Source organism: Pleurodeles waltl, chromosome 10 (genome assembly GCF_031143425.1).
Source record: "Pleurodeles waltl isolate 20211129_DDA chromosome 10, aPleWal1.hap1.20221129, whole genome shotgun sequence".
Taxonomy (NCBI): domain Eukaryota; kingdom Metazoa; phylum Chordata; class Amphibia; order Caudata; family Salamandridae; genus Pleurodeles; species Pleurodeles waltl.
Window position 1 is genome coordinate 220,597,264 of NC_090449.1, and position 23,224 is coordinate 220,620,487.

The window sequence follows — 23,224 nt, forward strand, 5'->3', positions numbered from 1 at the left end:
CTTGAAGAGCACCAACTAGCTTTTTGCCTTTTAACCAAAACGGTGCTGGCCATTTTAAGGTACATCCAGACACTGGGCCTGGCCAACCCCTTAGAAGCAAGTGAAGCACATTCATGAAATCTGCCTACAACCACCACCAGTTCCCAGGGGTGTAACTTGGTCAGTAAGGTTGAGGGTAGGGGTGTAAACTTCAGATTTCCCAACAATGGGGTACTCAAAACACAATAGTATTCAAACTAACCAAGATTTAAAAGTGGGGGGCAAAAGATTTTGTCATTGTGGGCATGTGAAAATTCAGGGTGAAATCTCACTATACCCAACTGAAAGTACCTGTACCCAACTATTTACTACAGAATACATTTTGTAGGAGGTATAATCCCCCAAACACCCCCCCCCCCCCCCCAGTTCCTTTAGACTGGGGAACTGTCTCATTGGTGTCAAGCCTGTTCATTCTAGGCTGTTTGCCAAAACCGAACTGGATAAGTTCCTTATGTGGTCAGGCAAACTGGGCCTTGCAAGTGATATCATCTCCCAAAAAGTGTGGGAATATTGAGCAAAGAGGCTGGGCCAGATTGCAAGAGGAAAAAACTTTACCACCAAGTGTGTGCTGTAGTATGGTCTCCCTGTCAGGGGGATAGTAGGAAAAGTGTTTTTCAAAATTGACAGAGAACACATGAATCACCAAACCCTCAGTGCATTGGTGTGCTGAGAGAAAGCCTGGATCAGAAGGAATGAGTTTGCTTTCTGGAGGCACCTGTAAGACTACTGATGTGTATGAAGGACTTTCTCAGAATTTCCAAACTGTTTTTAGAGAGCCTCATTTAACGGTAGAAAAGGCACTGGTCTTTGGTTTCCCAACAATGTTTCTGTCAATAAATAGGCTTGGAGCTGCTCAAAGTGAAGAGGAATCTCTAAAGCTTCGAAACGTTTACAGAAGCCTGCAGAGAAATGGGACTGACCAGTCATCATCATTGGACACTCATAAGCTAACTCATTCTCAGGAGAAGTATTTAGCATATTTATGTAAGTCTATTAGGAGGGAAGCAGGAATGTGACAGCGAGTGGCCGGACGAAGGAGACGGAAGTAGGCAGAAGAGCACTGAGCCGCCTCTCCCGTGCCCCAGGGGAGCGAACGAAGGAAAGATATCAACACACATGGGGGGCGTGTTGATGTTGCCAGAAGAGAAGAAATTGCTGGGGAGATGAGAAAATGTGTGGATACGAACACGGAGAGGGAGGAGGACGCGAACACGGAGGAAGAAGAACAAGAGAAAAGCAGGCTGGAGGGAAGATCCAGAGAAGAGACTGACGAGAAATGAAGACATCACTGGTGGAGGAGAACTACACAGAGACCAAAGGAAGAGCCGAGGAGAAGCAGGCCGACGCAGAGAGATCCGGGAGATGCGGAAGGGCCCAACCCGTCCCACGAGGGACGGGGCTCATCCAGGTATGTGACCACTTGCCTGGCCATCTGGGGCCAGTACTAAGGTGGGGAAAAAGGGAGAGACGAAAGGCCAAAAACACGTCGGGCAAGGCCTGATGGGTAACCCAAAAGATTACTGATTCTGGGACAATAGCGCAGCACAACAAGCCCTATCACTACAGCGTATCATGGGACAATATTGTGAACCATCAACACAAACTGGGTGATGCCAAAGCACTATTAACAAAACATAGGGAACATCACACCTCTCCACTTGTTTCCTTTCTGTTATTCTGCATGGAAAAGATAATAACTGAGATAGCGGTAAAGATAAGAAACAATTACCTGACCCCGTTCTTCTGGTTTTCTTTGCTCTAGGAGCCCGCAAATCGGTGGCAGTGGAGAGAAGCTGAGAACTCAGGAAAATGAAGGAAGCACTACGAGAGGGGATACAATAGAAGAAGGAGAGGAGAAAAACAGGCAGACTGTATCCATTCGGATACAATAAGAAAATATAAAGAAAATACTGCTTCAAGTATACTTCCCTGACTGGTCTAATACTTTTTTACCTGAGGTGAACAGCGTCCCCTACAAGAGGACCCTGTGACAGTGGTGACAGAAGTGGGATTTGGCATGGGCTACGAAGGGATCATGGAGGGTAAATCGTCTCTGGAAGATATTATTGCCCAACCTGCGGAAGGACAATGACATCTCCAACTAATATGGGAAGAGCAAGCAAGAGAAGCCCGACAGACAGAGAAACACTACAGAACACCTTGAGAACTCAAGCCCCCATCATAGCCAACAATAAATGAGAGCATGAAAGCGCCCTACAAAAACATACCAACACCATAGCAGTTACCAGAGTACACCCGAACGCCCCAAGTTCGATATTGCAGAAATTCCAGGAAGGTGAAGATCCTAGTGCATTGTTTTACCAATTTCGAATGAGTGGCCATGTCTGCAAGCTGACCTCAGGAACGGTGGGACAGTATGTTGCTCCCCTTTTGACTGGGGCTTTGCAGTCTGCCTAGCAAGCCGTTAATCCAGGAGGAACCACACCGTATGATGAGGTGATGAAGGCCATTTTGGAAAGAGTCAGGCTTGAGAAGGAGAACTATCGGTTACGGTACTGCAGAACAAAATGGAACCCCTCATAAAATCCCCAGACTCTCTTCTATAGGGCCCATGACACTGAACTTAAGTGGCTGACCTGCACAGGAAGTACCCGGGAGAAGGTGATCCACACCATACTGTTAGAACAATATCTAGAGGCTCTTCCCAGTAGTACCCATAACTGGCTCAAACAACATCCAGACGTTACAACAACCACCACAATTGATTTGCCCTGTGCTTTTCATAGGGTGCTTGATTTCAGAGTGACTCCGATAAAAGGGATAACCCACACTCCCAAGAACACTTATTCAATTCCCACTCTAAAGACTCATCCCTGATATCCCCAAGAGGTTAATACTACAGGACGTTTTCCAGCCTGGGATCCCAGTCAAGCACCTCAGTGCTGCAACTGTGCAGAATGGGGGCACATTGCACGTAATTGTTCCCACAGGAAACCCAGTCCGGAAGCAATGCAAATAGGATTGACCAAAGGTAGGGTCTTGTGGTCGGGTGAAAAGACCTCTCGATATTCAAAACAAATGATGGTAAATCACAAAGGTGCTCGAGCCCTGGTCGATTCAGGATGTTGCCAGACAGTGATCAATGCAATATTGGTGTCAGATGAGCAGTCGATCGAGGGTGAATCTGTAGTCATCAGCTGTATACACGGGGATAGCCAGACCTATCCTGTGGCTGATGTAACAATTGAATGGAGGGGCAGTGAAGAGAAGATCAAAACTGGTGTTATTTCCCAACTAGTGGAAGACATAATCAGTGGACTGATTACTCGTGGTTCCCGTGTCTGTTAGAAGCCATAACCTTTCAGGACAATATGACCTTGTGGTTTGCTGGCGCTCCTTTTTCCACATCCCCTTTAGAACCACGTCAGGACAAAATTAAACTAACGAAACAGCAGAAGAGAAAACAAAATAGATCATTTCATGAGAAAAATCCTCCTGACTGTCAGATGCCTGGTCCTACAGAGAAGAGGGTCCTGTCCACCTTAGAGGAGTTAAAAACCCAGTAATGACCTTAAGGCCCGGCTATCCCCCTTTACCCATCATTGAGACTCCTTTTTCCTGAGTAGTCATGGATTTGGTAGGACCCCTTGTACCCTCATCAAGAGGATATCAATACATACTGGTCTTAGTTGATTACACTACTCATTACCCAGAAGCCATACCTCTAACCAGTATGGCTACCAAGGGCATTGCCCATGCTACGATCTGAGTTTTCTCTAGGGTATGGTTCCCTCTGTAGCTCCTTACTGATCAGGGTACCACCTTCATCTCACATCTGATGACAGAGATATGTCAACTACTCGGGGTGAAACAGATACATAAATCTGTCTATCACCCACAGACAGATGGCCTGATCGAACAGTACAACAAACCCCTCAAAACCTTGTTAAAAAAGACAACATCGGACCCTGGGAAGGACTGGGATAAAAGTTACCCCTTGTCTTATTTGCCGTAAGAACAGATGTGCAAGCATCTACTGAGCATAGCCGTTTTAAGTTGCTCTTTGGCCAACAGCCAAGGACTCTCCTAGACATGGCAGCAGAGCAATGGGGGGAAAAGGAAGAGGAAACCCATGATATCCATACTTATACCCAACAACTGAAAGAGAACCTACATACTATATGGGAGGATGTGTGTGTTCACTTAGAATGAAGCCAAGAGAAACAGTAAAAACAATATGATGTAGGAAAAGGGCTAAGAGACTTCCTGATAGGTAATAAGGTCTTTGTTCTTTTGCCAAGCACAGAAAACAAACAGTTGGCAAAGTAACAGGGTCCTTTTAGGGTTATAGAGAGAGTAACCCCGGACACATATAAAATCGAGAACACCCAACACCAGAGAAAAACTCAGATCTATCATATCAATCTGTTGAAAATGTGGGAAAAGGATGATAGTCAAACTTCTGGGAGTAATTCCAACCTCCTCAATACCAAGACTGAAACATTAGAGACTCCCTTACTGCCTTTGTCGGAAGAAGAGAGGGAGATGATGCCCTCTCTTGATCCCAATCTATCATCGATACAGAGGACACAAATAGTGGGTTTTGTCTGAAGGCATAGAGGCGTCTTTTTGAAGATTCCTGGGAAAACATCTTCAATACACCACCACATCCAGATGGAGGGCCAGAAAATAGAACAACAAAAACTCTACCGTATCCCAGAAGCAAGGAGACAGGTGGTAGAAAAAGAAGTAAAAGAAATGCTGGAGGCAGGAATAATAGAACCCTCAAATAGTCCCTGGAGTTCCCCAGTTGTCTTAGTACCGAAGCCAAATGGGTCCATTTGGTTCTGTATAGACTTCTGCCAACTTAATGCTAATTCTCATTTTGACACGTATCACATGCCCCGCCTAGATGAACTAATCGAAAGTTTAGGCGATGCCCTCTACCTTACAACATCAGACCTCACAAAAGGGTATTGGCAATTCCCCTAAATAATGAAGATAAAGAGAAAAAGGTATTATCTACCCCTTCAGGTCTTTATCAGTTCACAGTGTTGCCCTTTGGGTTACATGGTGCCATGGCGAATTTTCAGCACCTTATGGATATGATGCTAAAACCCCATAATGAATAGGCTGCCTTATACCTAGACAATATAGTCATAAATAGTCGTAGATGGGACCAACATGTAGAACAGTTATCAGCTGTTTTACATTCCCTACAAGGCGCAGGCCTGTTGTCTAATCCAGAAAAAAGCAGCATAGCCTGAAATTCTAAGTTATAGAAAACGGAAATATCAGACCTCAATTGGACTAAGCCGAGGCAATCAGGAAGATAACACCCCCTAAAGTCAAAATGTGACAAGCGGTCATTTTTGGGGATGGTTGGGTATTATAGATGGTTTATTCCCCACTACTCTACTCACGCAGTCCCCTTAACCCCCTCGCTGACAGGCCTTTTCCCCCTTCTGTGCCAAGCCTTTTTCTGGCTATTTGGAGTAGGGCTTAGGCCCTCATAACTTTTTTGTTCACATAACCTATTCACACCAAATTTGCGTCTTTTTTTCCAACATCCTAGGGATTCTAGAGGTACCCCGAGTTTGTGGGTTCACTTGGAGGAGACCATGAAATTGGCCAAAAGACAGCTAAAATTTCATTTTTTTTTAAATGGGAAAAAAGGGCTACAGAAGAAAACGTGTGTTTTTTTCCCCGAAAATGGCATCAACAAAGGGTTTGCAGTGCTAAAATCACAATCTTCCCAGATTTCAGGAACAGGCAGACTTAAATCAGAAAAACACATTTTTCAACACAATTTGGGCATTTTACTGGAACAAACCCCATTTTTTACTATTTGTTGTGCTTTCAGCCTCCTTCCAGTTAGTGACAGAAATGGCAATGAAACCAATGTTAGATCCCAGACAGCTAAACATTTCTGAAAAGTAGACAGAATTCTGAATTCAGCAAGGGGTGATTTCCTTAGATCCTTTAAGGTTTTCGTACAGGAAGTAACAGCTAAAATAAAAAAATATTGAAATTGAGGTGAAAAAGCAGCCATTTCTGTCCACGTTTTCTTCTATAACTTTTTCCAGCTATGGCAGATTTTTGAAAGCAATATACAGTTATGTATGCTGGACACATCTAGTTGTAGGGATATACAAGGCTTGTATGTTCACCAAGAACCCTAGCTAGCCAGAGCCAATAAAGGAGCTACACCTTGAAATGTTCTTTTATTGTATACCAGGTAAACAACAATTCATTTGGTAAAATAGAAAGAGTGAAAAATAGGTATCAAAGAAACCTTTGTATTTCTAAAATGGGCACAAGATAAGGTATGGGAAGCAGTAGTTATTTGCACATCTCTGAATCCCAGGGTCCCCATATTAGCATGTGAATTACAGGACATTTCTCAAATAGACTTCTTTTATACACACTGTCTTCCATTTGGAACAACAAAATTTAGAGAAAGACAAGGGGCAATAACACTTGTTCTTCTATTCTGTGTTCCCTGAAGTCTCTCAATAAAAATGGTACCTCACTTGTGTGGGTAGGCCTAATGCCCGCGACAGGAAACGCAACATGGACATATCACATTTTTACATTAAAATATAACATGTTTTTTGCAAAGTGCCTAGCTGTGGGTTTTGGACTCTAGCTCATCCGGCACCTAGGGAAACCTAGCAAACCTATACATTTTTTAAAATTAGACACCTAGGGAAATTCAGAATGGGGTGACCTGTGGGGCTCTCACCAGGTTCTGTTACCCAGAATCCCTTGCAAACCTCATAATTTGGCAAAAAAACACCTTTTCCTCACATTTCGGTGATAGAAAGTTCTGGAATCTGATAGGAGCCACAAATTTCCTTCCACACAGCATTCCCCCAAGTCTCCTGATAAAACTGGTACCTCACTTGTGTTGGTAGGCCTAGTGCCCGCGACAGGGAACGCCCCAAAGTGCAACATGGACACATCAAATGTTTACATTGACAAATGACGTGTTTTTGGGAAAGTGCCTAGCTGTGGATTTTGATCTCTAGCTCAGTTGGCACTGAGGGAAACCTAGCAAACCTGGACATTTGTAAAAACTAGACACCTAGGGGAACCCAGGAGGGGATAACATGTGGCACTCTCAAGAGGTCCCGTTACCCAGAATCCTTTGCAAACCTCAAAATTTGGCAGAAAAACACTTTTTCCTCACATTTCGGTGCTGCAAAGTTCTGGAATTTGAAGGGAGCCACAAACGTCCTTCTGTCCAGCATTCCCCCATGTCTCCAAATAAAAATGGTACCTCACTTGTGTGGATAGGCCTAGTGCCTGTGACAGGAAATGCCCCAAAACACTACGTGGACACATCAAAAATATCAAATACAAAACTACCTGGGTTTTATTTTTGGGTGGAGGGGGTTGAACTTGCGTTTTTGGTCCGGGGCTCAGCAGCCATCTAGGGAAAACTTTCAAACCCAGACATTTCTGAAAACTAGACACTCAAGGGAGTCCAGGGAGGTGTGACTTGCCTGGATCCCCCAGTGTTTTCTGACCCAGAATCCTCCGCAAACCTCAAATTTAGCTAACACATTTTCCCCACATTTCTGCGTGGGATCACCTCACCGGCACAAATTTCCTGCCACCCAATGTTCCCCTTGGCCTCCCGATAAAAATGATACCTCACTTGTGTAGGTGGGCCAAGTGCCTGTGACACGGAAGAGCCAAAAGCATGTTAAAGCAGGTCCAAAAGGACAGTTTGACAAAAAAAAATGTTTAGGCTGACAAGTGGGGCAGAATTTTTATCAGTATAGATGCAACAATGCTGGGTGGTAGGAATAGTGTGGATTCCTGCAGATTCCGGAAGGTTCCATCACAAAAACATGGGAAAAATGTGTAATTTCAAACAAAGTTGGAGATTTGCAGGGCATTCTGGGTAAGAAAATGGCACGGGGTGCATGGGAAGCACACCACCTTGGACTCACCCAGATGTTTATTTTTCAGATGTGTCTAGGTCTCGTAGATTTTTTTACATGGCAGCGTCCCAAAGTCCAAAAAGTGCAGCCCTCACTATTCAAAGTGGGACGATATTGAGAGTTAGTCAAACTCTCATGGCCAAAATGTAAAACCATTACGCCCGTGGCCCCGAAGGGGTTTATAGACCTACTAGAAAAGAACTGACCAAACAAAATGCCCCACCTGTCAGAGCCCCAATAAAATAGCTATCAAAAACTGAATGAGTCATTGGTCACTAATCCGGTGTTATGATGCCCCGATTCTCATAAGCCTTTCTTACTACAGACTGATGTCTCAAACCACAGATTAGGGTCTGTTGTTTCACAAAATGATGAAGAGGGACATTCCCACGCCATAGCTTACATCAGCAGGAAATTGTTACCAAGAGAAAAGAACTATCCAACCCTCCAAAAAGAATTCCTGGCTATAAGGTGGGCTGCTGGAGCCCTGCAATATTACCTGCTAGGTCGACCCTTCCTGCTTCTTGCGGATCACGTCCCTTCAACCTGGCTAGCCCGTCACAGAGACAAAAATCCAAGAGTGTTATGATGGTTCTTATCCCTCCAACCCTTCGTCTGTGACCAATGCTGATTTCCTATCATGATACCCAATGGACACATGGCTGAATCAGCCACCCTCTGGGTGAGCGAATGTTACAGGAAGCCACCGAACGATGGAGACGGAAGTAGCCCTTAGCTGCCTCTCCCGTACCCCAGGGGATGAATCAAGGAAAGATATCGACACGCGTAGGGGGTGTGTCAATGTTGCCGGAAAAGGAGAAGACATTGCCAGGGAGACAAGAAACAGGGCAGATACGAACACGGAAAGGGAGGACGACACGAACACGGAGGAAGAACAAGGAGGAGAAAAGCAGGCTGGAGAGAAGATTTGGGGACGAGACGGACGAGAACTGAAGACAGCACTGGCGGAGGAGAATTACACAGAGACCAAAGGGAGAGTAGAGGAGAAGCAGGCCGACACAGAGAGATCTGGGGATTCAGAGGGGCCCCCCGCATCCCAGGAGGGACGTGGCTCACCCAGGTACGTGACTGCTTGCGCAGCCATCTGGGGCCAGTACTAAGGAGGGTGGGGAAAAAGGGGGAGATAAAAGGCCAAAAACCCCTACGGAAAGACCCTGTGACAAGGAGATTTATCCACTTCATTTTTTCTACCTCATCACTGGGAGGCATGTAAATAAACTTAAATGCATCATAATTTGAAACAAAAAGGCTGTGGAAAAACTCTTGACTACATTAACTTTAAGTATTTAAGGCAAGTAGGATCTTTGGATTTCAAGGTTTTTTTCATAGCTGCTTCAATAGTTAGGTCTGTAATCGGCATAGGGACCAACATCTTCAGCACCTTGAACAAGGGCAGTAGAGACGAACTGAGAGGCTTCAAAATAAGAGTCAGATTAGCAAGGTCCATCTTCACTGAAGTAAAGGATGGATCAGGAGACTGGCTTGCAGCATTACTGGAGCTCCAGAGTCATCCAATTGAAGTACTGTATGAAAATAGCCAGCCTGCTCTTCTGAAAAACAAAAGGCTGGCTCTGAGAGGCACGATCACTTCTTGCCACACAGGGAAACTGTTACGAAACAGGGACTAAAAATTGGTAGGTATCCTGAATCCTTCCTTCAGAGCTGCTGCAACGATTTTGGTCTTGTCTGAAGGGCCTTGAAGAACATGTAGCTACCAGCTAGAGACCTTATAAGAAGGTCTATGACACCACATACACATCTGTTTGTATCCTCTTCAGCAAGACTTGAAGCCATGTCTTTGGTGATGACATGATACCGAAGAAAAAATATTTTACTCAAGAGGAAAGTATTTTGAAGAAAAACATCAGAGGCATCCGATCCCACGTCTGTTGAGTGGCTAAAGAACGGTTCAACATCAAGGCGCTTACTTGTAGTTTGAGGTTTTTTATGTCCTTCTGTGTCCCTTCTGCTCCACTCTGTGCGTTGAGCATCTTCCTAGAGCTGAAAAAACACAAGTGCAGCCCAAAGAGAAAAGAAGGTTCACCTAAGAATTCTGTGGGTGTGAAATCCCATTAGAAAAAGCATTTCCTTGTTCTGATGTTTGCACATGGATATATGGTGCTTTGGCGCCCAGCCTCATAGCTTGGAAGCCTGCTGACTTAAATGGCCTGCTGCTTATTCAATAAGACGAAGAAGGTCATGGCCATGTGTAATGACCTTCACAAGATAAGTTTTCCAGAAATGTTTATTAAATTAAAACAGACATTGACCCTAGGAAAACCACGTCCGTCTACACTGCTCCGCGACCGTTTCTCCGTGTCTCCGCCGGTCGCCCAGCAACCCGAGTATTCGAAGACTCGAGTGTCGCACTGACACTCGATCACAAAAACATTACATTGAGGTTTTTTTTTTTAACTATATAATTTAATTTCTTATACAAACAACTATAAAACAACTCAACATCATTTCAAAACAATAAAGATTTACATTGAACATTCTCTCACTTAAAGCACATTATGAATACCTAAAACATTTTTTTTTTATACCTCTGTTCACACATGGTAACATCACACTCTGAGTTTCCAAGGTACTCTCCTTAGACGTAAACTCCTACGTGTTAACGGTACCTGAAATACAGGTTGCTGCAGAGCACTTGAATCCTGTGTACTTGAACTAGTACTTAACTCATGGTCCACACAGCACTCTTCCGGCCCATTCTGTAACTTAACAACCTTTGACATATTCCACCATTTGTTCTCGTCAACTTTTACTGCATTTCCTTTCACCAACTTCACTCTTACCGGATCCGAGAATTTCGGACGCCCTTTCTTGACAAAAGTAGGTAGCTTTATAGATACCCAGTCTCCTATTGATAAATTCATTTTCCCAACACCTTTCCGTTTGTCAAAATGCATCTTTTGTACAGTCTGTTTTTGTACATTCTGTTGGACAATTTTCGCACACTCTTCCAATCGCATACTCTTGAAAAATCTAGACACCCACCCCGGACACACTTTCATACAAGCCTTTCTCCCCCTTAAAGCTTCAAAAGGAGATACTCCAGTGGTGGAGTGTGGTGTAGTTCTATAAAACCATAGGATTGCCTGCACAGATGTAGTCACCACACATTTGTTTTTTAATGACCACCTAATGCAGTCACCCAGTACACAATTAAAACATTCCACCAAACCATTGGTTTGTGGTTGATACAGTGAACACTTCAAATGCTTAATTGATCCCTCATTCAAAAACACTTTTAATTCTTCAGACAATAATTTAACACCATTATCTGTAATTATTTCTTCAGGAAAGCCTTCACTCATGAAAATCTCCCTTAAGAACGTAACCAACAATCTAGCATTAGGATCCTGAACAAACTTCATGTATGGCCATTTCGACTAATAGTCAACTATTATGAACGCATATCTGGTACTGCAATTTAAAGAATGGAACGGTCCCACCAAATCCACACCCAACTTCTTCCACGGACCGGATGGACATACAATTGGAATCATAGGAGGGGTACATGTTCGATTAATAGTCAACTATTACAAACGCATATCTGGTACTGCAATTTAAAGAATGGAACGGTCCCACCAAATCCACACCCAACTTTTTCCACGGACCGGATGGACATACAATTGGAATCATAGGAGGGGTACATGTTCTAGATGTCTTATCACTATTATAACATATAGTGCAATTCTTCACCAAACTGTCAATTTCACTATCCATACATGGACACCAAAAACGTTCACACACTCTTCTCTTGGTCATCATTGCACCTAAATGCCCCTCATGAGCCTTTTCCTTGATACTGCATCTCAAATCTTCTGGTGGAATTAATTTATCATTGCTCAAAAGAATATTATCCTCAATAGTCAACTCATCAGCCACTTTCCAAAACGGTTGAACACCATACATCAACTCCTTTTCATGAGGCCACCCTTCTTTGACATTCTTGATTACTTCACACAAAATTTTGTCTGCATACAATTTCTCCTTCCATTAATTTTCTGAACACACACACACTTGTTCAATTTCAACAGCAGCAATTAAGCAACTTTCATCTGCCAAATTATCATCCCCCCCACCTTCAATATGGGCTGGGAACCGCGATAGATAGTCTGCCCTGACATTTTTCCCTCCTTGGATATGTATGACTTCAAAATCATACTGCATCAGTCTTGCCATAAACCTTGCAATTCTGGGTGTACCAGTTTTATTATTCGTTCCATTGAGGATCGCAACCGGAGGTTTATGATCAGTCTTCAATATGAAATGTCTGCCCCTAATACAATTTCTGAATTTCTCAACCACCCACACACAAGCCAACAATTACTTTTCAATAACAGAAAAATGAGTTTCCGCTTTCCTTAACGCTCTGGATGCAAAACCAATTGTGTTCACTACATCATTCTTCAACTGTGTCAACACTGCTCCAACCCCTACATTGCTTGCATGAACTGTTAAACAACATTGGACCTCTTGATCAAAAGGTTTGAGTACATCAGCACCAACTAATATTTTCTTTATTTCCTCTCACATTCAGCGTCCCAATCAAAACACCCACCACTCTTCAAAAGATTGGAAATCGGCCTTACTTTGCTAGCAACGTTTGGTAAGAATCGAGAATAAAATTCACACATTCCTAAAAATGACTTCACACCCATCTTGTCCTTCGGTGGCGGAGCCTTATTGATGGCTTCTATAAATTCTGGTTTTGGTAAAATTCCATCCTCCAAAATTACATGGCCTAGATAGTCCACCGATGGTTTCATGAACAAACACTTCTCTCTTTTTAGAACAATTCCACAAGATGAAAACTTATCCAAAACCTGTATCAACACTTGGTTATGTTCAAACTGAGCACCTGCATATATCAGCACATCGTCTTGAAACACTAACACATTCGGTACATCTTTCAATATCGAACACATTATCCTTTGAAAGACTGAAGCCGCAGAGGCTAACCCAAACGGCATGCAACAGTACTGGAAAGTCCCAATAGGTGACACAAATGCCATCAAATGTCTTGATTCTGGATCCAACTCAACCTGATGGTATGCACTGGCAGGATCAAGTTTAGTAAATATCTTTGCATTCTTAACAGTAGACAACAATTCACTTATTTTTGGTAATGGATGCATGTCCACCCAAATCTCTTTGTTCAACGTTCTCAAGTCCACACACACTCTCAAATCTCCATTCTTCTTCTACGTAACCACTAAAGGAGAAGTCCATAGCGAAGACTCAGTAGGCTCAATAATCCCTTTGTCACGCAAACCTAGAAGCTCTTTTTCCAGTTCCTCTCTGATTCTAAATGGTACACTCCTAAGTTTATGTTTGACCGGTATGGCATTACTCTTAACCTTAATTTTGTGCTTGAACCCTTTTACTTTTCCTAATTCTCCTGAAAAAACCTTGGGATATTAATTTAATATCTCTTCAACATCATTAGCATCCCTAATCACTGTTACCTGATCTTTGGTACCAGGTCGTAATACCATGCCAAAAAGACCTAGATGGAACCAACCCAAAATATTTGAACCTTTATCCGCAACGTATATTTTTCCTTGTATCTGTCTCCCCTTGAACGCCATAATATCCTCAAAATACCCTTGGAGATCTATTCTTCTCCCTTCATAGGAAACAGGAGCTCTATCTGGAGGTAAAAAGTTACTATCTCTCCACTTCTGGCAAAAAAACTCTTGCATGATCATTGTAATTCTTGCACCCGAGTCCACTAACAGCCGTAAATGCCTATCCCCTACTCTAATCAGAACATATGGATCAATGCAACTCCCAGAGTCATCACTCTTCACCACACTGTCATCAACCACCAACACCATATCTTGAACTTCTCCAATTAAATTTTCAACCAACCCTTCATCATTCTCAACCACTGACGTAACTGTGTTGTTTCTTGAACGCTCACTCTGACACACTTTCGCAAAATGGTCAGTTTTTCCACAGTTCCTGCATTGAACATTAAAAGCCGGTCAGGCTCTGACTCCTTTCACATGTAAGGCATATCCACACCTGAAACAAATATTTCTTTCTTTAAAAAACACACTTGAATTAATGTCTCTATTGTTCTTATATCCTTGGTTAGATACTTGAAAGTTCACTGTTTTCTCCAATTTTCCTTTGTCCATTTTAGTTCGGACCACACCAACATTTTCCCGACTGTCCAAAGATCTCTCTATTTCTTTAGTCGATTGATTTAGTTCATTGATGATTCGATTCTCTTTGCAATTTTGATAGACTCAGCTAGTGTTGGATTATCCAAAGATAACAATTTTTGCTCAATGGATCTATCCAAAACTTGACAAATGAACTGATACCTGATCAATTGATCACCCCATACACCAAATTGGCAGTCAGCTGCCAACAACCTCAGCACAGAAATGTAATTATCCAAATCTTCACCATTTTGCTGAACCCTCTTGAAAAACTTGTGTCTAGACACTACTAAACTCGGTGGAGCATCAAACCTGTTACGCATTTTCTTCACGGCAAATTCATAATCATCCAACTCCTCTTCGTCATTAGGTATATCTGGTAGATGTTTAAAAATAGCTCTACCTTCAAACCCAATGGAATGTAACAATATACACTTTTTGCGCTCAGGTCTAAATCTTGCCACTCCTATTGCTCCTAAATAAGTTTCAAATGCATCGAACCAATGCCTCCAGGCTATTGTGGTTCACCTGGGCTTTCCAAAAATGGAGGTGGAGGATTAACAGCTTGCATAGCGCCCAAAATGGTAAACTCTAGTCTAAGCAATACACAAAACTGTAGCTTGTATGTTTACTTATAAGTAATACCTTTTCAACATCATTTACCCACTTCCTTGTCCTTGTTAACTAAAAAAAGAATGAATACAAAACAATGCTACCAGTCTTTTAGATACCCATCTAAGATTGCCGCTGTAGATGGTTGCTTGTAAGGGCAAGACAGCTTGTCTAGCAGAACACTCCAACTGTGCTACTTCCTGTGAGGCACCATTAAGCATGCCTTCTGCTGCTCCTTCATTTAACTGCACCCTCACGCGGGGTGATCCAAGCTGAAAAGAGCACCTCACACTTATGTAGGCGTGGACCAGCGTAGCGTCCTCGTTCCGATTCTGCACCACAAATCGCTGCCAGCTTTCCGTTTATGCTCCCATCAACTCCGACTTGATTCTAACGAACGACTGCATCCAGCGTCTGTATGGTTTAGTCTCCCGAGGGTCTCCTCGTCACCAACAGAAGGCATGTAATGACCTTCACAAGATACGTTTTCCAGAAATGTTTATTAAATTAAAACATACATTGACCCTCAGAAAACTGCGTCAGTCTACACCGCTCCGCGACCGTTTCTCCGGGTCTCTCCCCGTCACCCAGCAACCCGAGTATTCGAAGACTCGAGTGTCGCACTGACACTCGATCACTCGATCACAAGAACATTACACCATGCTTTCAAATCCATCCACGAGAGGGGCGTTATAGGCAAAGGTAGAAGAACCCTTGGGAAAAAGGGCTAAGAAAATTGTTCCAGGTGCATAGAATGGGGATGGACCTTCTTTGATAATAATCTTAATCCAAAAATTGCAGAGGACAGACAACTAGACAACAAAAGAAGGTCGACAGATTAATTAGGAATAGCCCATTCAAGGTGAAACCACTAAGAAGTATAATTCACACCATTCTGCAAGGAGAGATGCATTAGTCACCACACCTGGAGTACACCTAGCCACCTATGGTGCTTGTTCTCCTGATTGATGGTCCCTAAAATTCTTGTGTCTTGGGAAAAAGGTTTCGGTATCTTATGCAACCTGACATGCGTAAGGTGCTGTCTCTCACCATTGACAACCTCCACAGAATGCAATTAAAAAGTTACCCTTACCCTTGTTGATGGCCACATTTAATCACTTCACATAGTATATAGGCCCTCATTAGAACCCTGGCGGTCGGTGAAAAGCGGCTGCAATACCTCCACAGGCCGGCGGTAATAAACATGAAATTCTGACCAAAGCAGAAACCGCTCAGACAGCCAGCCACTTAAACACACTGACTGCCAGGGCGAAACCTGCCAACAGCCAGGCGGAAGACAATGTACAGCCCACAGTAATACGACACACCTATCCACCACCTTTTTCGGGGCGGTACCAACGACATCAAAAGCCTGGTGGAAACACTGCACAAAAGGGAAACGACTCACCTCTGGAGACTCTGGGAACAACCACGCCACTATGGAGCTTGAGCTGCATATCTTACTAATGATCTTCTACGTCCTGCTCCACCATGAACATCAACACCGGTGAAGATGACCACGGTGAGTACTGCCACCTAGCACACAGGGGATGGGGGAGGAAAAAAAGAGTGACACACACACGGAAAACACGCAACACACAACACCCCACCCCCAACACCACACAAAACTAGATGCAGTAACGTAACATATTTACCCCATACCCCTGAGGAATAATGCAAGGACAACTACTATAGTGTAAAAAGGCTGTAATAGGATAAATATGGGTGAAATATGTGCATCCAAATCAAAAAGTATTTACATATTTACAATGAAAGGGGCACTGACCAGTTCTCAGTGTCTGCGGCCACAGGGCCACATCACAAAGTCCAAGGCCCAACCTCACTCCTGCAGCAACACGGAGAGAACACTGCAGGGGCATCAGGTCAAAAATAGACAGGCACCTCAGGGGGACGGGGAATGGGGGGCACCTCAGCTGGAAGATTGTACAACACCACTGGTCCTGGAGGAGGCAACATGCCCTGTGCTTGGTCCCGAGGAGTGCAAGGCCACAGACTCAAAAGTGGGTGACTTGCCCACTGGCTCTGGCGGGGGCAACATGCCCTGTGCTTGGTCCTGGGGAGTGCAAGGTCACAGTCTCTCAAGTGGGTGACTTGCCCACTGGCTCTGGAGGAGGCAACATGCCCTGTGCTTGGTCCTGGTGAGTGCAAGGCAACAGTCTCTCAAGTGGGTGACTTTCCCACTGGCTCTGGAGTGGGCAACATGCCTTGTGCTTGATCCTTGGGAGTGCAAGGCCACAGTCTCTCAAGTGGGTGACTACCCCATTGTTTCTGGAGGGGGCATTGTGCCAGTGAGCTTTATCCTGGGAAGGAGGGGTTGAGTGGATGGCTTCTCCACTGGTTCTGGACGGGTATTGTGCCCAGTGAGCTTCATCCTGGGAAGGATGGGTGAGTGGATGGCTTCTTCCACTGGTTCTGGAAGGGGCATTGTGCCAAGTGAGCTTCATCCTGGGAAAGATGGGGTGAGTGGATGGCTTCTCCACTGGTTCTGGAGGGGGCATTGTGCCCAGTGAGCTTCATCGTGGGAAGGATGTGGTGAGTGGATGGCTTCTCCACTGGTTCTGGAGGGGGCAACATGCCCTGTTATGCAGATCTTGGGGAGTGCAAGGTCACAGTCTCTCACCTAGGTGTCAGACCCAAAGGATTTGCTGGGGCCAGGCCACACTACAGCGCATGGACCCTGGACTACACTCTGTCCGCCGGCGCTGACGGCTGCTCAGTGGTGGCAATGGTGGTGGTGCTGGCAGTGGTGGGGGTAGGCTCCAGCCCTTCCCCTGCAGCCTCGGATGGCTGCCCACTGGGGCTGCTGCCTCTGGCAGTGGTGCTGGTGGCGGTGCTGGTGCTAGAAATGGTGGGGGGAGGCTCCAGCCCATCCCCTGTAGCCTCGGATGGCTCAACCTCCATGGTTGGTGGTGGGGTCTCCGACTGAGTCCCAGCACCAGGCCTCTTGTCCTTTTTGCCTGCTGGTGCAGGCCCCTTGCCCTTCCTGCCAGCAGCTGGGGATGGCTCCTTGCTCCTTTTGACAGCAGCTGGGGATGGCTCCTTGCCCCTTTTGGCAGCAGCTGGGGACTGCTCCTTTCCCTTCCTCTCAGCAGCCAGGGATTGCTCCCTGCCCTTCCTTTTACCAGCTGGGGGTACCTCCTTGCCCTTCCTTTTTGCAGATGGGGGTGCCTCCTTGCCTTTCCCTGCAGCAGCTGGGGGTGCCTCCTTGCCCTTCATTGCAGCACTTGGTGCAGGCACCCTATCAGTGTGGCTGCCTGGTGCCCGAGTTCCTCTTCCACCTGGTGTAGCTGTGGACACTACGGTACCCCTGGACTGGGTGGCTGAGATGCTTGCCTGGGTTTTGACCACTCTGGCCTGTCGTAGGGCTAGGGAAGAGGTCAATGTTGGCGAGAAAAACTTCTTGGGACATTGGGGTGGGAAGAGAGAGATGGTTTGGGATTGGAGGAAGAGGGAGTGGTGGTAGGAGGTGTCAGTCTGCTGTGTTTGGGTGCAGGTGCATGGGCTGGATGCTGTTGTGAGGTGGATGGCTGTTGGGTGTCTGAGTGCTTGCGTTTGTGTACGTTGGGAGGAGAGGGCACAGACACATTGGGAGAGGACACAGGGGATGTGTGCATGGAAGTGGGGGTGGTGACTGCCAGTGAGGGGCGTGTGCTGTTAGGTGTGCTGGTGATGGGGGTAGTGGATGAGGATGCAGTGCATGCAGGTGTGAGTGCAGACGCAACTGGGAGGGAGGTGGACGAGGAGGAGGAGGGGGCCACAGTGGAGGCAGTGGATGTTGGTATGTCTGAATCTGGATGGTGTTTGTGTGATTGCCTGTGGGATGAAGTGGGTGCTTGTGTTTGCCATGTCCACTCTTGTGTGTTGACCTGGGTGCATGCTCATCTGACTGTGTGTTTGGGATTGGTTGGGATTGAGGGGAATGGGATTGGGTAGAGGAAATTGGAAGGGGGAGGCTAGAAACAGAGACAATGGCTGCCATCAGAGAGGAGGCCAGAGCCTAGACTGATCGATGTAGGGCTGCCATGCCAGTGTGAATGCCCTCCAGGAATGCATTTGTCTGTTGCATTTGGGCTGCCAGCCCCTGGTTGGCATTCACAATGGTTGACTGCCCAACAGAGATGGATTTCAGGAGGCCAATAGCCTCCTCACTCAGGGCAGCAGGGCTAACTGGGGAAGGGCCTGAGGTGCGTGGGGCAAAGGCGATGCCCACTCTCCTGGGTGAGCGGGCACGGGAAACTCGCTGGGGGGCTGCTGGGAGGGCTGGTCTGGTAAGGGGGTGGCGGCTGTACCTGTAGCTGGGGTGGGCACAGAGGTTTCTGCCACCACCAAGGAGCTTGCATCAGAGGAGGAATCCATGTCTGAACTGTCCCCTCCTGGCTCCGCCATAGTGCTCCCCCCGCCCGCCGTCCCACTGGTGCCCTCACTGTCGGTGGATTTGGCATCCTGGGTACCGTTGGGATGCAGCTCCCTCCATCACTGGTGCCTCTGCTCTTCCGCCAGATGATGCTAATTCACATTAAGATAGTGTGACAAAACAAAAAGGGGGAAGACACAAAGGATACACTTGGCCAATGGCACCAACACCACCACAGTTGGCGTACACGACACACTCCCACACAGGGAACAGCCCTATGCACTAGGCAATGCACTACCATTCACAATGCTAGTCACCAGGCCGTGGATAGGGACACCTAATGCCAATTGCAGCATACCTGAGACCCACAGACCACTGCCCAGTAGTGGATGCCTTCTTGCTTGGTTGGATGTATTTTACATCAGAACCCTGCCCAAAATGGGACCTACTCTGCAATGTCAGGCCCACATCCCCCACCCGAATCTCACCCCACCAGGTGCAAGTTGTATATTGGGGCACTGTACTCTCCCCCTTTTGGCTGCTGTGATGCCCCCAAGCGCCCATCCAGCTCCGGATAGGCCACCGCCAGTATGCGTGGCATCAGGGGGATCAGGGTTCGACGGGCACCCCTTCCTCGTTGGGAGGCCATCCCCAGCTGGGCCTCTGCCTTCTTCCGTGCCCAGCATCTCAGGTCCTCCCACCGTTTGCAACAGTAAGTGCTCTGCCTGCCGTAGACCCACAGGGTCCGCACGTCCTTGGCGATGGCACGCCATATACCCTTTTTCTGATGGGTGCTGACCTGCAGGGAAATGGAAACAGGGAAAGGTATTAATTTGCTCGTCCTTCCTGTTACACTCATGGCGCACCCAGTATATGTTGGTGTATGGGTATGGTGTGGGCCCTAAGGGTTGGTGTGTGGCTAACAGTTGCCCCTCGATATTTGCAGGTGACTCTGGTTACCCTAACCTCTCATGGCTACTGACCCCTGTGAGGAATCCCAGGACAAAGGCACAGGAACGTTACAATGAGGCACATGGGCAAACAAGAAGAATTATAGAGAGGATCTTTGGCCTCCTGAAAGCCAGGTTTCGTTGCCTCCATCTAACTGGTGGATCCCTGTACTGCTCACCCAAGAAGGTCTGCCAGATCATCGTGGCATGCTGTATGTTGCACAACCTTGCCTTACAACGCCAGGTGCATTTGCTGCAGGAGGAGGAGGAGGCTGGAGATGGCCATGTGGCAGCAGTGGACCCTGTGGACAGTGAAGATGAGGAAGCAGAGGATGAGGATGAGGCCAACAGAAGTGCAATAATTCAACAATACTTCCAATGACACAAAGGTAAGACAGTGTAACTTCACATTTAAACGTCAGTTTTGTGTTTGATATTTTCACTGGCATGCTGTTTTCACACTTCTATGGACACTCACTGTGCCATTTACCATCTCTATTTGCAGATATTTGTGCCCCACTATCGCTCCTGGTGTGTTGACTGCAGCCAACTACAGGTCATTCCTATATATACATTACTGTACAGTTGATTTTCAATGTTTAAACCTTGTTAAACAAATACATACTTAAATCATTTGACATACTCCATACTTGTGTTTTTTCAAAGGGTGTTTATTTAAGTGCTAAGACGTAGAGAGGGTTGTGCAGTGGGCTGGGGTGATGATGGAGGAAAGTCCAGGATAGAGTCCAGTCTATTTGTATCACAGGTGCATTGTTCAAGGGCGCATAAGAAGGGGAGCAATGGCAGTTCAAAGTGGACAGGGTGACAGAGTGGGACACAAGGATGACAATCAGGAAAGTCTTATTTCTTGGCGGGGGACTTGGCAATAGTCTCTGGCTTCTGCCTGGATCGCAGGGAACGTTTGCGGGGTGGTTCTCCTTCTGCAGGGGGAGGGGTGCTGGTGGCCTGTTGGTCCTGTGGCGGGGCCTCCTGTCCACTAGCGGCAGCGAAGGTGGAGGGCTGTTCATCGGTTTGGCTAATGGCAGAGGCCCGGTGGGGTGCCACTGCCTCCCTCATAGTGTTGGCCATGTGTGCCAGCACCCCTGCAATGGAGACCAGGGTGGTGTTGATGTCCTTCAAGTCCTCCCTGATCCCTAGGTACTGTCCCTCCTGCAGCCGCATGTTCTCCTGCAACTTGTCCTGTATATGGCCAAGCAAATCCTGGGACTGTTGGTATGCTCCCAGGATCGCGGTGAGTGCCTCCTGGAGAGCCGGTTCCCTGAGCCTGTCCTCCCCCTGTCACATAGCAGTCCTCCCAGCTTCCCTGCTGTCCTGTGCCTCTGTCCCCTGAACTGTGTGCCCACTGCCACTGACCCCAAGTCCCTGATCATCCTGTGTTTCTGGGGTGGCCTGGGGTCCCTGTGGTGGTGGACACACTGCTAATTGACATGTATTGGGGACAGAGGTATGGGCCAGCTGGGTGGGTGCTGTGGTGGTGTTTCCTGAGGGGGGAGGCTCTGTGGTGGTGTGAGAGTGTGCCTGGGTAACTGACTGTCCGGAGATCCCTGATGGGCCAGGTTGGTCATTCAGATCCAGGCGAGCAGAGCTGCTGTCATCATTGTGGGCCTCTTCGTGGGGGGGACTAGATGTTGCTGGCACCTCTTCTCCAGTGACATTGGCTGGGGGACCTGTGGGAATGTAAATGCAGTGTTATTGTTTCTGCGTCTGACATCATCTGCATGGGCGTGTTGGCCTCTATGGTTGTTGTTGCCCTGGCAGATTTGCCATTGTGTGAGTTTCTTTTTGGTAGGCTAGGTGATTATTTCCAGTGTGCATGCAGTGGTGATAGGTGTCCATGTAGGTCTGTGAGGGGTGTCCATGCATTGGTGTTACATGCAGGGCTTGGTATTGGGATGAGTGGGTTGGGATGGTGGGGTATGTGGGAGGTGGTGGAGTGATGGGAGTGAGGGTAAGTGTGGGGGTTTGTGATGGCATGCGGTAGGGTGGGTGATAGTAATAGAGATTTGACTTACTAGAGTCCAGTCCTCCACCTACTCCTGCCAGGCCCTCAGGGTGCATGATTGCCAAGACTTGCTCCTCCCATGTTGTTAGTTGTGGGGGAGGAGGTGGGGATCCACCGCCAGTCCTCTGTACAGCTAGTTGGTGTCTTGCTGCTGTGGAATGCACCTTCCCCCATAGGTTGCTCCACCTCTTCCTGATGTCGTCCCTTGTTCTTGGGTGCGGCCCCACGGTGTTGACCCTGTCCACGATTCTCTGCCATAGCTCCATCTTCCTAGCAATGGATTTCTGCTGCACCTGTGATCCAAATAGCTGTGGCTCTACCCGGATGATTTCCTCCACCATGACCCTTAGCTCCTCCTCTGAGAACCTGGGGTGTTGTGGTGGTGCCATGGGTGTAGTGTGAGTGGTGTGGGTGAGGGTGTGTGGGGTGATGTGTTGGAGTGTGTGATGTAAGGTGTGTGGATGGTGTATAGGTGAAGGTGGTATGTAGCTCTGGTTGTGTGGGTGCTCTTGCTCTCTCTGTCTCTCTTCTGGCAATTATTGGTATTCTTAAAGGGCTGTGGGTAATGTGGGTGTGAGTTTTATAGTGGTGTGTGTGAGTGTGGTGTGTGTCTGTGTGTCAGGTGTGTGTAGTTTGAATTGTCTTTGTGGTGTGTTTTTGTTTGAGTGTGTGTATTTTGAGCGTGGTGGTATGTACCGCCAATGGTTTACCGCCATTGAAAGTCCTCCGCAGTGATTCGTGGGTCATAATGCTGTGGGTGTGGTTCTGTTGGCGCCACGGTGTGGGTTTTGCTACCACCAGTTTATCACTGCCCTTAGGGCTGGCAGACTTGTGTGTGTGGCTGTATAGTGACGGATAGGTATGTGTGTGTCATAATATGCTTGGCGGTTATCTGCCGCCGCCGTGTTATGTTGGCGGCAGTCGGCATGCGGTAAGCAGGATTTACCGCCAATGTCATAATGAGGGCCATAGTGCCTTAGCCATAGGATTTAAAAAAAATTTACACAACTCTCCGCCTAAGAAACAAGATTTATTAGGCATGATAATTGTTTCATGGGTATTCCCCCTGATGTTTACCTTCACTAACACATTTTTTGATGACCTGT